The sequence below is a fragment of the Camelina sativa genome, chromosome 14 (assembly GCF_030686135.1).
Source record: "Camelina sativa cultivar CO46 ecotype springtype chromosome 14, ASM3068613v1".
Lineage (NCBI taxonomy): Eukaryota > Viridiplantae > Streptophyta > Magnoliopsida > Brassicales > Brassicaceae > Camelina > Camelina sativa.
In genome coordinates, this window is record NC_141893.1 from 19,381,232 (window position 1) to 19,397,335 (window position 16,104).

Here is a 16,104-nt window from a genome sequence, read left to right on the forward strand (position 1 = left end):
ATTGAAAATAAGTCAAAAATCATTATCTATAATACAACGAGACTCCTGGGTTTGGGACATATGATATATTTAATTATATATTATTGATATAAAATTTATAAAGTACATAACTAATTCCAATCTATTTACAAATTGCATAACTTTTTCTAATCTATATACAATTTGATTAAGAATATAAGTTATAACTTTAATAAATATATGAATTATGTAAATTATTTTTGTTGGATAAAAATTATAAAAATAATATCTAATTTTTAAATAAATAATATGATGTTCAATTCAAATTTCTTAAACTAAATAAATACAATTTTAAAAATTTGTAATTTTGTAATAACAATAATAATTTAACTACAAAATATATTACTTTGGGATAACGATAGTTGCTCATTGCTATCTTGTGAGGAGAAGAAAAAAAATTAAAAGAAAGGGAGAGAGAGAACGATGAGAGAGAGAATATTTGTTTGTGTAATCGTTTCTCTTCTTTCTTTTTTTATATACATAATTTTTATTATTTATTAATTATTCTCTATTATTTACAAGGTGCAGATTTGTTGGACCGCTGGGTTTTGTTCAGATTGCAAAACTGAAGTGCGTTATTCTATCCCTAGTACATTATTGTTGTATTGAAATCCGCAAATAATTTACTTTTTAAAAAACTAAAAACGTACATTAAAAAATATTAACTATAAATGATAATTCATTAGCGTTTTTATATTTTTTGTTTGAAATAGGCACTCACCCACGTACCCAATCAACACCTTAAACTAGAATCCTCAATCTTTCAAAAAAAAAAGAAAAAGACACGTCAACTATTTAACATTTGACTATGTAAAAATCGTGTATGAAAAGCATGGATACATGATAATTTGTGTCAACGCTAAAATAATATATATATTTTTTGTTTTGTTTTATATGAAAATGGAAAAAGGGAAAAAGGCACCACGCTCTACGTTATCATTTTTTAGGCTCCACTACTCTTGGGTAAGATATTTTTAAGAAATACTTGCCTTCACAAAAGGTCATCATTTTTACATTTTTATGTGTATATATTAAAAGCGTTGTGTTAGTATTTTATAGCATGAGAAAAGTCTTGGAAATGACGCAATAAAGTTCATTTCAGAAGGTTGATATAGATAAATAATAAAAAGAACAGATTTTTCTTTTTAATAAAAAGAACAGTTATTATTTTTTTTGGGTCAAAAGAAAAGATATGAATCACCTGTCAAAAAGAAAAAAAGAAAGATATGAACCAAATTCGGGAAAACGAGCTATCCCCCTCCTCCCTTCAAAAACTATCATATCTAGCTAGATAGAATCCGAACTTTGACCACGATGTAGATATCTCCGAAAACAAAGTTCGATTCATATTTCTCCATGAAACCAAAGTAAGCAACAAACTAGTATAAACCAAGGATTGTGGGTAACTAGATCTCGAACTTTTAATTAAGGGAGATATAAGTATAGAACTTTGTTTTCGGAGATATCTACATCGTAATCAAAGTTCGGGATCTATTTAGGTAGATATGATAGTTCTCGGGGGGAAATAGCTCGTTTTCCCAATCAAACTCTCCTTTGTTTTTTTTTTGTCATCTGATATTATTAGTAAACTTGAAAAGATACATTTTGGAATACAACTAAGCCGACGGAAAAAAAACAAAGATATCCCGGAGTTTAAACCCCAAAAGAGAGAAGCTAAGCCGGCAGACGAAAGAAAAGTCCCCGAGACAAAATTGGAAAAGAACTAGAAATCTCCAGACACTAAGCCAAAGCAGAAATTACAAAACAGAAATTTTTAAAGCCAAAGCGAAGGAGAACGAAACCAAATACTAAGAACAGAGGCATTCTACAAATAATCACCAAGATAAACACTAGATCTACACAAACAAAAACAATCTTTTCTTCTGAAGTTTCTGCGAATGAGATATATCAATGCTGCCCACGGCCAACCCATCAATAACAACTGCTTCCTCTGATCACAATGAGAAATGATCTCTCGAAACCAAGTACCAAGACTTCATAACCTAACAAGTAAAGGTTCGAAAAACAACCTCATTAAACACTTCCAGATGCGACAAAGACGATTGTTGCGTTAAGTAGTGCCTAGATAGAAGCCATATAGAAGCAATCCGAAATCCTCTAGATTTGGAAATGCAGAGACAAGGAGCAAAACATGACCACCTCGATGAGCTTCAAATTCATGAATAAAAACGACACTCATCTACAGAGATTATCATCACTAGCAACTTCCACCCAAAAGCAGAAAGATTTGTAGACATAGAAACAAGCATAAACTTCACCCTAACAAAAGCTTGTTCTTAGAGAGGAGACGATCCAAATGAGAAGCTACTAGCTAAGCCAGGCAATAATGGTTAACGGAGAGACAAAGGCAGGATGAAGTCTGAAAACAGAGCACACACAAGCCAAACACGCGGAATCAAAACAACATGACGCACAAGAGCGAGAACTAGATCTGGATTGTGGGAAGGCAAAAAAAACAATGGCTTAAAACAGACTCTCATTTGGTTCTATCTACAATTATATTTACCTTTTCGTTAGATACATTTATATATCCTACTACACGTTATTATAAGATAATTGCAAAGCTTCTTTGTGTATTTATATCATGACTTACATATATATATACCAAAACTTTTTCCAGCAATTTTCCACGAACGAGCTCTGTCTACTATTTTCATGTCTAAACATGAAATGAAAACGTTGCGGATGAGATTTAATCCTTAGTCTCATTCATTGTTCACAATTACATTAATTTATGTAATTTATTTTTGTCAAACTCAATCTCGAGGTAACTATATATGTTTCTTGAAACCTAGAGCTGAAAATCATTATTGACGTAGTAAAATATGTGTTATCTGAATCTTTTTTCAAAAGCAGAAAAGAAAAAATCTGTTATCCGCAAACCATAGTCCACCCCCATTACCATACCATTAAGGCATTAACGACCCATTTCAATATTGGCTTATCCAATGTTTGTTAAAGCCCACCTCACTATCAAACGCTGTGAATGAGGACAGCCTATGTGTTGTGTTTGATCAAAGTTCCTATTGGGTTATAGGTATTTTTAAATATTCCAAAGCTTTGAGGGCTATAAATCGACGGCCAAAAAAAAAAAAAAAGAGGGGTTATAATTTAGAAAGCGTTTTTGCCCAACATATACCATATATATAATAAATAACTACGAAAATAGCACACTGAAAATTAATTGAGTAATCATTAGCCAAAAATACCAGATGGGGTAGCAGTGAAGAAGAGATGCGAACATGATAAATTAGAAAATAACTGGATTCACCGATATTTTAATAAAACAATAATTACTAATTTTAACAATAATTATTGACTTTAGGAGTTTTTACACATTTTAAAAAAACAATGATAACTGATTTTAACTATATTATTTTCTCTCACTAAAAATATATTTTTAATTTTAAACCAATAACAATTCAAAAATTTAATTGTTTTCAATGATTACCTTCTCAAAGTTTATAAAATATTAACTTTAATTAACTCAAAATTGTAAAAAATCAATCTTTGAAGGACAAAGAAAATTCTTTAAAACATCACAGAGGGAGTAGCAAATTATATTAGAAAAGTGAGTAACGATTTGGTCAATGTAAAAAATATAGTTCTGGATGTTCGGTCAGAACTGAAAGAATCAAATCGATTAAAGCGAGATTTTTGTTTCTCGACAGTATATGTAAGAGGATCAGACCAAACTGATCAGCAAAATTAATTTGGTGATTCGGTTAATGGTTCGGTTAAGTTTGGCGAGGTATAACTGAAACAACCCAACCTATTTTTTTTTCATAATAATAATTAATTAACTAATGGTCATATACCCACTAGCCATCTAACTATAATAAAATCAAACAGCGGAAAATAACTAACAAAAACCAATAATCAATAACCAAAAACCAATAATTAATAAACCAATCACAGTAATAATTCAACAAAGTCAAAAAAAATCAGAAAACCAGCAACCTAGCATGTTCTACTGACTCAACTATAGCAACCTAACAGAAGTCAGACAACACATTAACGAGCCACTAGAACATCCTCCTTTTCATCGCCTTGATTCCACGATCACACTTTACCTTTACATGCACCACAATAAATATGAGATGCGTTAGTATTTTATAAACACTCACTGAGGCAATCCTCCCATCTACTGGGCTATACATACAAGCAATTGAGATATCTCTAACCATAAAAAAAAAAATAACCAAACAACAAACCAGAACAACTGCATCGACCAACACCAACCCATGCATCGACCGACACCAACTGGGGTCGCATCGACCGACACAAGCTTGCATCGATCGATGCAAGGTTCATCTGCATCTACCGACACCAACACTACATCGACCAATGCATGCTGGACATTGCAAAAAAATCCTAATTGCGTCGATCGACGCCTCCACATGGCATCGACCGATGCTCCTAGGTCAAATGTGCGTCCTTGTATTGCATCGACCGACACACAAAGTGCATCGATCGACGCACATACCGAGCATCTTCTTCCCCGAAGCTCCTCGTCGGATCTCCGTTCCTAAACTACCAAAACACTATCCAAAGCCACAAAGAAGCTTCCCAAAGCCTCAAGTGACACATAAACACTCTAACAAGCCAAGGAATCAACCACATGACACATAACAGGCAAAACCAGAGAATCTCAAGCTTAGATAAGAATGGTCATGCACTCACCTTTGCCAAAAAAGTTTTTGACTCTAAAACGACAGATCTATACTCCTAACAAGCTCCTACGACGATCCCAGCTACAGATCTCCACATGAACAACCAAAAATCGCCAAGAACTCTCAAGAACACTTATGAACCTCTTCCTCTCTTCTCTTTTTCTCAAAAACGGCCAAACTCGGCAAAACTCATGAGTTCCTCCTTTTATACACGATTCCAGGGTTTTCCCTAACCCAAAACGCAACGTTTAACTTAAACTCGTCCCCGAAAACCGACCTTGCATCGACCAATGCACATAGTGCATCGATCGATGCACCTCCCAAACCGGGATTCCGGTTAACGGATGTTACAATTCCCCCCCAGCATCATAGATTCATCCTCGAATCTCGAACAACCATCAACCAAGGACTCCTGTGCAAACATCCCCACGGTCCGCACTCCTCCGACCGATCTACGAAGGTCATCTCTAGGCGATAAACTCACGTTCCATGCATTATTTGCTCTCGACTTTTGGACTTTCTTTTACTCATAGGCCTCAACTTGAGTTTCTATTGGCTCCTCATCAGGCCGAAACCTGCATGCCATAATATTGACTCCTCATCAGGCCTAAGCCCGCATGACATAAAATATGAGGAAGTCCAATATTCGTCTCTTAGGCTGCCACCCTACAGCGCCCCCCCAAATTGTCACCCAAAGTCGATATACCGGTCATACCCACAAGTAGGGATGTTAATAGTGGGTTTTAACCCGATGGGTACCCGTGACCCATGAAAAATAAAAAACCCAAAGATCTAGTTTTTATGTCAATATTTCACGGACTTAAAGTGGTTTGGATACCCAAATTGGAGAGTCTTGTTCGGGTTTATCTTATTGGGTTATGAATACCATTGAGACTTTCAAAAAAAAAAATTACATAAGCCAAAATGACATCGTTTCTCTTCTTTCACTCGAAAGTTAACCTAAAACTAAAATCCCAAAGTCGATTCTCTCTGTCAGCCACCGTTCTCGACAAAGCCATCATCCTCAACGGAGCCACCATCCTCAACGGAGCCACCATTCTCGTTAGATTTTGATCAGGTTAGTCAATTAAATTACTGATTCGATAAACACTTAAACACATATAGCCACCATCCTCGATTTGAACTTTGAATGTTTTATTGTTTTATAATGAAACTGGGTTTCGAAAATCGAAGGTGACAAGCCTTTGGGTTTGACTTTAGGACAGAAGCAAGGCGGTGGAGTTGTCATAAATTTTTGTTTATGTGTGTCTACACTACCATTTCAAATAGGAATCTTCGGTTTGTTTTGAGAAAGAGGTAGAAGTCCAAATTGCTAATATGACTTTGATATAGAATATATAGAACACGTAACTTACTAATGAAGGCTTGGACCTTCGGTTTGCGTGAGAAGTGAGAAATCAAATAGCATATGCATAATGCATAATGAAATTAATCATATACGTAGTTGATTTCTTTTATGTAGATGTGTGTATACGGTACTTAATGTCTCTTTTAGCGATTGAATTGATCCATTTTTTTATCATCTGCTAGTCTTGTTTTGTGTTTGTTCTACTGTTGAGGCCTGAGAATGACATTATTCCTGTTTGTTTTTGATATGGTTTTATTTTAGGATGTATTCTCAAACATTAGAAACAATGACAACTTTAAATGCAGAGGATGAGTACATGGAAATGGATGTGGAGGCTGATGCTAAAGGAGCAAGTGAAACGCAGCCTACTAATACGGACCATACTGTATTTGACTCTAACAAACGATTAAAGTCTTTTGTTTGGAAAGAGTATAAACCAGTAAGAGTAGGACCAGATGGAAAAAAGAGAGGTCGTTGCATTCATTGTAATAGGAAGCAAACCACTGAAATTAGTCAGGGAACATAATCCTTAAAGAGTCATTTAGAAATTTGTCCCAAGAGACCTCTAGGGAATGCATAAGGTCACTATGATCACAAAGTATATCCTGATATGCTTAGTGAAATTACTGTATACCATGATTTGCCTTTCTGATATGTTGGATATAAGAAAGTGAGAGCTAGAGATCATGAAACTGACTTTCTTTGTGGTGTGGTGAATGAATGATGTATGGAATGATGATGTATGGAATGAATAGAAGTCAGGGTATTTCAATTCCCCTTATGCAGTTGTAGTATAAGAGGTGTCAATCCTATTTGAGTGATTGTGAACAATTAAGATGTGCATATGAGTCTAAGTCAAGCCAATTGTAAAGATTGTTTGTCACTAACAATCCTATAATGAGATATGAAATGCAGAAAGTAAAAACAACTAGAACAAGATACTAAATGCAAACAGAACAGACAAATTAAAGCTATAATGAAACTAGAACAGAAGTAGACACTATGCTGATGAACTAATGCAAGACAAGTAATGAACAGAAAACTAAGTGAATGCAATGGAAATGAAACAGGAATGAAACAAGACAATCACAAATCATAAACACAAGTTCTGGGGATGAACTCGAGCAGCACTCGACCGAGTGTAGGCCGAGTACGTGGTCGAGCTAGACTAAACGTGAAAACAGAGCAACACAAGAAAAACAGAGCAATGCAAAAACTAATCAAACAACAAGCAAGCAATGATATTTAGATTAAGATATTAATAAACAAAGAAGGCCTTGAGGAAGGATTCATGGGCTGAGCTAATCATTGTGGTTATCTAACTTGGTCAACAAATCTCAAGCAAACATTGAGCTGATCTCTAGACATACTATTCTAATACATGTTTAATCCACTCTCATGGCAAGAAACAATCAAACCTATGCAATTCTAGACTTGTTCTCACAAAGAAAAGAATCTACACAAGCAGGCATTAAGCAATACATCTCAAACCAAACAAGACTTCTAATCTCTTAGCAAGCCTAATGGTAAGCTCTAGATCTAGCCTTATCTATGCTCCTTAGACATTGGTGTGATGCTAAAATGCTTGAAATCAAACCCTACCCTCTCAGATATAGGATCAGCATTAAGATCATCTAGCCTAGAAGAGATCTACAACAATCAAGCTTGACCAAATCAAACAAACCACAAGATCAACCCAGCCTAACCCATCCTCAAGGTCCTAAACAAACTACTCACAAGAACACATGGTGAAATATGTCAAAAACCCAGAAAATAATGAAACTTGCATCATTAAAAAGATGAAACAGAGATCTACAATATTGATGAAGAGATAAAACTCGAAATCTTAATACTTTGAAAGTTATGAAACAAACAAAATATAAGAATCTAGTCTTTCTCTCTCAAACAAGTACAAAATCTAAAAATAAAAGAAAAGTGCAAAAGGAATAATATCTAAAAAAGGTAAAAACTAGGTTTTAGACTCTCTAAAAAGCTGGACTCTTTGGTGGCTGCAGGTACAAGGGCTTTATATAGTGGTGAGGTGGAAGCCCTAAAAATACAAAAAGTCAAAGTAGTCAACGGCTCGGTCAACTCGACCAGTGCTCGGTCGAGTGGCTGGTCGAGCTGGCTTCTCTCGTGCGTTCTCCACTCGGTCGAGTCCTCCTCAGCACACGGTCGAGTGGTGGTCGAGTGGTGCGGTCGAGTTGGACTCCGGACCTTGATTCTACAGCCTTAACTCTCTTGTTTTCTCCTCAGGATTGCTTCACTTCTCCTCAACATTGCTTCCATGCTCCTTAAGCTCCAAAATCACCTGTTTATGCATGAAAAGATGCAAATGCAATGCAACTACACTCTAATGCATGATTAGTCCTAAAGCTACGCAATAATGGCCTAAATGGATAGCAAAAGATGCAAAAGTTGTGAATAAACTAAGGGAAAACAAGGTAAAATATATGAACATCAACACCCCCAAACTTAGTCTTTGCTTGCCCTCAAGCAAATAATTAAGACAAAAGAAGGTAGGTGAGGTTTGAAAGTGGGATCTCAACTCCTAAAGCTTGCAAATAGACTATCTAGAATCAATGTCCAAGTTACTAGTACTATGATGCAAGTTGAATGAGCTATACTTAAAGACTTTAGACAAGCATATCACAACCTTTACTGATTTGAGCCTTAGACATCCACATGCATTCAAATCAACCATTCCCTTTAACATTCATTAATCAAGAACATGAATCAATTCTATGCAATGCTTAAACTCATTTGGCTTGGCAGTAAAAGGTTTAGAGACAATGATGGTCTCTCTTTAGAGTGGGGTTTATCAAAATCAAGGTTCTCTCATGAAAATGGATTGAGCTTTAGAAGAATGCTAAAGGTAAGAACACCTAGACACATACAAGAATAAAACCTTGTCTACCCAAAGGCTCCCAAAGTGTTTTATCCTAGCAATCTAAACCCAAATGATCCTAGTTCTACCCTTTAACTTCTTCTCTTCTTTTTCACCCTTTTCTCTTTTGGTTTTCAAGTCTTAGGAGATGTTTCTTATTTGATCTTTCTAGTGGGATGGGGGATTCTTACTTATTTGCTATGATTCTCTTTTCTTCTTATTCTTAAGACATATAAGCATTTTGCTAGACTTTCCTTTTCTTTCTTTTCTTTTCTTTAATTAGAACCATTCTCAACATTTTTTACTTCCCATCCTTTCACTAGACTTTTATTTAAACAAATTCTCCTCTTAAAGACTCTACCCTCTTTTCTTTCTCTTTTTCCTCTTTTCTTTTCATAACAGCCAAGTCTCAAACCCAACAAGTGAACCACCTAGTCCTATCTAGTTTGAAAAATGCAAACTAGAACTACACAAGGCTTTACTCTTAGTTCAAACCTAACACTTTCTACCAAGCTCAATCCCAAAAAGGCCTCACACACACAAGAATAAACATGGCTTGAAAGAAGGTTTGGTTTAGGGGTAGGGGTACTGATTCTTAATGAGGAAATCAGCTACTTGGATCAACAAGAGTGGTAAAAAGGAAGAAGATGATCCAAATATGTATATGGTATCCATGAGTTTAAGGCAATGCACACATTGATAATTTAAAGTCAATATTAGGTTCTTATAAATAGGAAATGGTTTCAAATCTCAACATGCTTCAATTTAGACCAAATGCAATGTAGGAATTCAAGGCTTGGTTCAATCTTATGCTTCTAACCACTCAACTAGCATCAAAGTACTATTAACTTAGGCATTGATCCTAGTCTAGTGAATAAACAAGTTAACAAGGGAATAATCATCATAGATCCCTAATGCAAATACTATACAATCCTACATGAAACATGCTAAACAAGATCCTAATGTGCAGTGCAAACTACATGAACACTCTTTTTTTTTTAATAAAGATTTTTTCAAAATTTTTTCAAAATTTTAGGGTTTTTCTATGCCTTAGATGATATGCAAATACTAACATGATGATGCTAAAAATTTGAAATAAGAAAACAAAACACAACATCAAATGCTATCTCAAACCCTCCCCCAAACTTAAATCACACAGTCCCTGTGTGAAAGAAATTTGATTGAGGATTCAAGAGTAAAAACAAATAACAAAACACAATATCAAATGCAATGATATCTACAAGTGAAGGTGATAGTGGTACCTTAGGGATTGTGGAAGTAGTTGTCCACATCCATCTGCATGCTGTCATAGGAGTAGTTGGGGTCTTGCTGTTGACTTGGAGGTGGAGATTGGGGCAGCTCGACGATGGGAATCGACCGGGACTCGGTCGAGTACGTGCTCGAGGGGGGGGGGGTCGAGCTGGACCACGAATCTTCATTTCCTCTTCTATCTGGTCTCCCTTGCTTCCCTGGTTGTGAAAATACCAAAACAAAATCAAAATACCAAAAACCTTAAACAATATGTACATGGATACCTTAGGGACTTCCTCCCTAGTGAGCTTGTTTAAAGTCACTAAGCTTGACTTTTGATGCCTTTTTAGGCTTTGTTTAGATACCAAGGAGGTGATGAAATCCCCCCTGGTTCGACTTGGTAACCTTAGTGTTCCTTCTTGATCACTACTTCCTTAAATCTTGAACTTTGTATCTTCTTAAGCTTGAGTCTTAGTCTTGCCTTCTTCAAAGACCTCTTGTTGAGCTGAACTTGAAGATCTTGAACTGATTCCTCATGAGATGTGACCTTAGCTGTTGAAGTCTCTTCTTCTCTCAAAACCCCAAAATCAGCCTTATCTTCAATCTTAAATGGTTGACCTCCAATGGTTGGTAGGTTAGATGGATTTGTAATATCAAAGTCCATAGTCAAACCTTCAGATATGTTCAACCTTATCAGCCCCTCCTTAACATCAATGATTGCTCCTGCTGTGGCAAGGAATGGTCTCCCAAGCAAGATTGGATCCTCTACCTCCTTATCCATCTTTATTATGATGAAATCAGTGGGAATTCTCGCCTTGCCTATCTTGACTAGGAGGCTCTCCAATTTACCAACTACATCTTTGTGTGAACCATCAACTAGACTTATGTAGAGATTGCTTGGCTTGAATTCAGTGTGTCCAAGCTTTTCTGCTATAGAGTAGGGCATGACACTAACAGATGCTCCAAGATCACACAAGCATTTGTTGAAGTGAAGGTAGCTGATGGAGCAAGGTAGATTGAATGGACCTGGATCTTCAAGTTTTGTTGGTACAATAGCTGTCCCAATCTCTTCTTGATCTCTCCTGTTTTGATTATGAGCTTTCTGCTTGGATATGTCAAGTGACATGCCTTTGTAGAGAGGATATGGGGCATATTGTTCCAAAGCTGGTCCTCTCTCTGCTTCCTTCTCTTCAATGACAACCTCCTGTTGAATGGCCCTCACTTCCTTCTTTTCAATCACAACCTCTTCCTTCAAAGCCATGACTTCTTCCTTCTCAATGACTTCCCCTTGTTGTAAAGCTAACTCCTTCTCTTGTTGCAAAGCCAACTGTTCCCTTTTCTCAATAATTTCTCTGAGTTCTTTCAGCTTTTGTGCTTTGAAACGTCCTGGGAATGGTAGTGGAGGCTTGTAAGCAGGAGGAATGTACTTAACAGGTTTGGCAGCTTCGGAGTCTCCAGCTCGATCGACCACTCGAGCATGCACTCGGTCGAGTGGCTGCTCGAGTTCCTGGTCGAGTGCAATGTCGACCTCCTTTTGCTTTGCACAAATGTCACTTGGGGCTTTAGTAACTGATGAATTCCCCCAAACTTGGACATCACTGTCCTCAGTGACAACTGCCTCATTGAGATGAATGGCCTTAGCAGTGCATTCCCTTGGGTGTTGAAGTTGGTTTGGTGTAGGAGAGAAAGTAGAAGCCATGCAACTCTCCATGTTCGTGATTGTAGAGCTCAGTCTCTCCAACTGGTTATTCAGTCCAGTAGAACAAGAATTCAACGTTTGGTGCAGCTCAGCAAACTGCCTTGCTTCCTCAATCTGCTTAGTAGCTTGCCCAAGCAACAGTTGTTGCATCATAGCTCTTAAGTCAAGTTCTTGAGCTTGTGAGGTCTGGAACCATGGAGAGGGATACAATTCAGTCTGGTAGATTGGTTGATGTTGCATGGGTATGTAATTGAACATACTGTTGTGGTACATCATTACTGACTCGAACAGGTACTCGGTCGAGCGCAGGCTCGAGTGGGTGGTTGAGTCGACTGGGAAGTAATGGCTATTTGGATCCGGCTTCTGGCTCGATCAAGTGCTCGATCATAGCTCGGTCGAGTGGTGGTCGAGTGGGTGGTCGAGTGGGTACCTGAAACTCAAGACAGCCAAGCAAAGGAAGATTCGAGTCCAGTAACGTCACAAGTGTTTAAACGAACTTAATCTTAGACTAATAATGATCCTAAATGTCACAAAACACACTCAAATGGGCAACAGCGCCAAATTGAAACTGACTTTCTTTGTGGTGTGGTGAATGAATGATGTATGGAATGAATAGAAGTCAGGGTGTTTCAATTCCCCTTATGCAGTTGTAGTATAAGAGGTGTCAATCCTATCTGAGTGATTGTGAACAATTAAGATGTGCATATGAGTCTAAGTCAAGCCAATTGTAAAGATTGTTTGTCACTAACAATCCTATAATGAGATATGAAATGCAGAAAGTAAAAACAACTAGAACAAGATACTAAATGCAAACAGAACAGACAAATTAAAGCTATAATGAAACTAGAACAGAGATAGACACTATGCTGATGAACTAATGCAAGACAAGTAATGAACAGGAAACTACGTGAATGCAATGGAAATGAAACAGGAATGAAACAAGACAATCACAAATCAAAAACACAAGTTCTGGGGATGAACTCGAGCAGCACTCGACCGAGTGTAGGTCGAGTACGTGGTCGAGCTAGACTAAACGTGAAAACAGAGCAACACAAGAAAAACAGAGCAATGCAAAAACTAATCAAACAACAAGCAAGCAATGATATTTAGACTAAGATATTAATAAACAAAGAAGGCCTTGAGGAGGGATTCATGGGCTGAGCTAATCATTGTGGTTATCTAACTTGGTCAACAAATCTCAAGCAAACTTTGAGCTGATCTCTAGACATACTATTCTAAGACATGTTTAATCCACTCTCATGGCAAGAAACAATCAAACCTATGCATTTCTAGACTTGTTCTCACAAAGTAAAGAATCTACACAAGCAGGCATTAAGCAATACATCTCAAACCAAACAAGACTTCTAATCTCTTAGCAAGCCTAATGGTAAGCTCTAGATCTAGTCTTATCTATGCTCCTTAGACATTGGTGTGATGCTAAGATGCTTGAAATCAAACCCTACCTTCTCAGATATAGGATCAACATTAAGAACATCTAGCCTAGAAGAGATCTACAACAATCAAGCTTGCCAAATCAAATAAACCACAAGATCAACCCAGCCTAACCCATCCTCAAGGTCTTAAGCAAACTACTCACAAGAACACATGGTGAAATATGTCAAAAACCCAGAAAATATTGAAACTTGCATCATTAGAAAGATGAAACAGAGATCTACAATATTGATGAAGAAATAAAACTCGAAATCTTAATATTTTGAAAGTTATGAAACAAACAAAATACAAGAATCTAGTCTTTCTTTCTTAAACAAGTACAAAATCTAAAATAAAAGAAAGTGCAAAAGGAATAAAATCTAAAAAAGGTAAAAACTAGGTTTTAGACTCTCTAAAAAGCTGGACTCCTTGGTGGCTGCAGGTACAAGGGCCTTATATAGGAGGTGAGGTGGAAGCCCTAAAAATACAAAAAGTCAAAGCAGTCAACGGCTCGGTCAACTCGACCAGTGCTCGGTCGAGTGGCTGGTCGAGCTGGCTTCTCTCGTGCATTCTCCACTCGGTCGAGTCCTTCTCAGCACACGGTCGAGTGGTGGTCGAGTGTCCGGTCGAGTTGGACTCTGGACCTTGATTCTACAGCCTTAACTTTCTTGTTTTCTCCTCAGGATTGCTTCACTTCTCCTCAGCATTGCTTCCATGCTCCTTAAGCTCCAAAATCACCTGTCTATGCATGAAAAGATGCAAATGCAATGCAACTTTACTCTAATGCATGATTAGTCCTAAAGCTACACAATAATGGCCTAAATGGATAGCAAAAGATGCAAAAGTTGTGAATAAACTAAGGGAAAATAAGGTAAATTATATGAACATCAGATCAGTATTTGAATCCGAACTGTCAACCTATATGTAGAAAAACTGATGGGAATGATGTATTTAAGAGATATGAATTAGAAAAAGAAAAGCTGAAAAAGTTTTTGCAGAAATTAAAAGAAGAGTATGTTGTACAACATATATGTGGACAGCTCGTGGCACTTTCACAGGGTATATTTGTTTGACTGCTCATTATGTTGATGATGATTGGAAGTTAAACAACAAGATTCTAGCATTCTGTGACATGAAACCTCCTCATACAGGTGAAGAATTAGCTAATAAAATTCTTTGTTGCTTGAAGGAGTGGGGTTTTAGAAGAAGATATTCTCTTTGACTTTAGATAATGCTAGGAATAATGATAGTATGCAGAAGATCCGTAAGAATCGTCTTCAAATGATTAGTGGTAATGGATTGTTATGTGAAGGAAGGTTTTTTCATGTAAGATGATTTGCTCATGTGTTGAATCTTATTGTGCAAGATGGTTTAGATGTAGCTACTGATCTTCTGGAAAATATTAGAAAAAGAATCAGGTTTGTCAAAACATCTAATTCTAGGAGAGAAGCATTTGCCGCATGTGTTGAGAGTGTTGGGATAAGAAGTGGTGCTGGATTATCTCTAGATGTCACTACACGCTGGAATTCGACATATGATATGCTTGCCAAAGCTTTAAAGTTCCGTTAGGCATTTAGTAGTTTGAAAGAATGTGACAGAAACTACAAATCATTGTCTTCTGAAGATGAGTGGGATTAGGGAGAGAAAATTTGTGAAATATTGAAGCCATTCAGTACCATCACTACTTATTTCTCAGGGGTCAAATATCATACTGCTAATGGGTATTTTCTACAAGTGTGGAAAATTGAGCGTCTTTTGAAAGACTATGCAGATTGTGGTGATTTGAGAGTGGAAGAGATGGCTAGAAATATGCAATTGAAGTTTGATAAGTATTGGGATAATTATAGTATCATTCTAGCTATGGGAGCTATTTTAGATCCAAGGTTAAAGGTGCAAATTCTTCAATCAGCTTTTCATAAAGTGGATCCGAGTACTTCTGAAGAAAATGTTGAAGATGTTGTGCAGAACTTGAAGGACTTTTATAATGAACACATGGAAAAGGCTTGGACTTCTACCTCTTTCTCATCAACACAAATTCCACTTGATATTCTTAATGAACCACCACTAGAAGATGATCCAAATGTTGTAAGTATTTTTCTCCATTTAGTTTGTATACCCTATATCTTAATGACACATCTTTACACATCCTCATGTCTCTTTTATACAGGATATCTTACAGCTTGAGAGGAGCATACAACCTGGTTCTGACAACACAAAAACATATTTAGAAAATTATTTGGATGATCCAAGGGTAAATTTGAAGTCTTTCACGGACATGGAGGTTTTGAGCTATTAGAAAGGCAGTGGGCAACACTATGGTGATTTGGCTTCTGTAGCTTGTGATGTGCTCAATATTCCAATCTCCACAGTAGCAGCAGAGTCATCGTTTAACATTGGAGGTTGGGTATAGAATCTTTACAAAACTGTCTCCTTCCAAGAAATGTTCAAGCTTTGTTATGTACTAGAAACTGGTTACGTGGTTATGTTGAGTTAGAAGGTAAGAATTAATATATTTTTTTCATAATTAACTTCCCTTTGATTTATATTTTCTAATTATAGGTGACATTGAAGACAACTTTGATGATGGAGTTGAAGGTACTACATCTGTGGCTTGTAGCTCAGGAGTATGAGACCAAGGTAAAAAAAAAATAAGATTGTTACATAAGAATAGCGCTGTAATTATGAAATTATGACCGAAATTCCATTGTTTTGTTGTTGTTTAGATTCTGATTAGGTTTTGGAAGAACCAGAAGAG

General features: G+C 36.7%; 1 long non-coding RNA gene across 2 annotated transcripts; it reads left to right on the forward strand.

Moving 5' to 3' along the window:
- Positions 1-5,672: 5,672 nt before the first annotated feature.
- LOC147928438 (uncharacterized) lies at positions 5,673-6,858 on the forward strand. 2 transcript variants are annotated; one of them, XR_015579509.1, is made up of 2 exons: positions 5,673-5,790; positions 6,343-6,858. It is a non-coding gene; the product is annotated as an uncharacterized LOC147928438 (long non-coding RNA). The 2 variants fall into 2 exon arrangements; XR_015579510.1 differs by having other exon boundaries at positions 6,387-6,858.
- Positions 6,859-16,104: the final 9,246 nt, after the last annotated feature.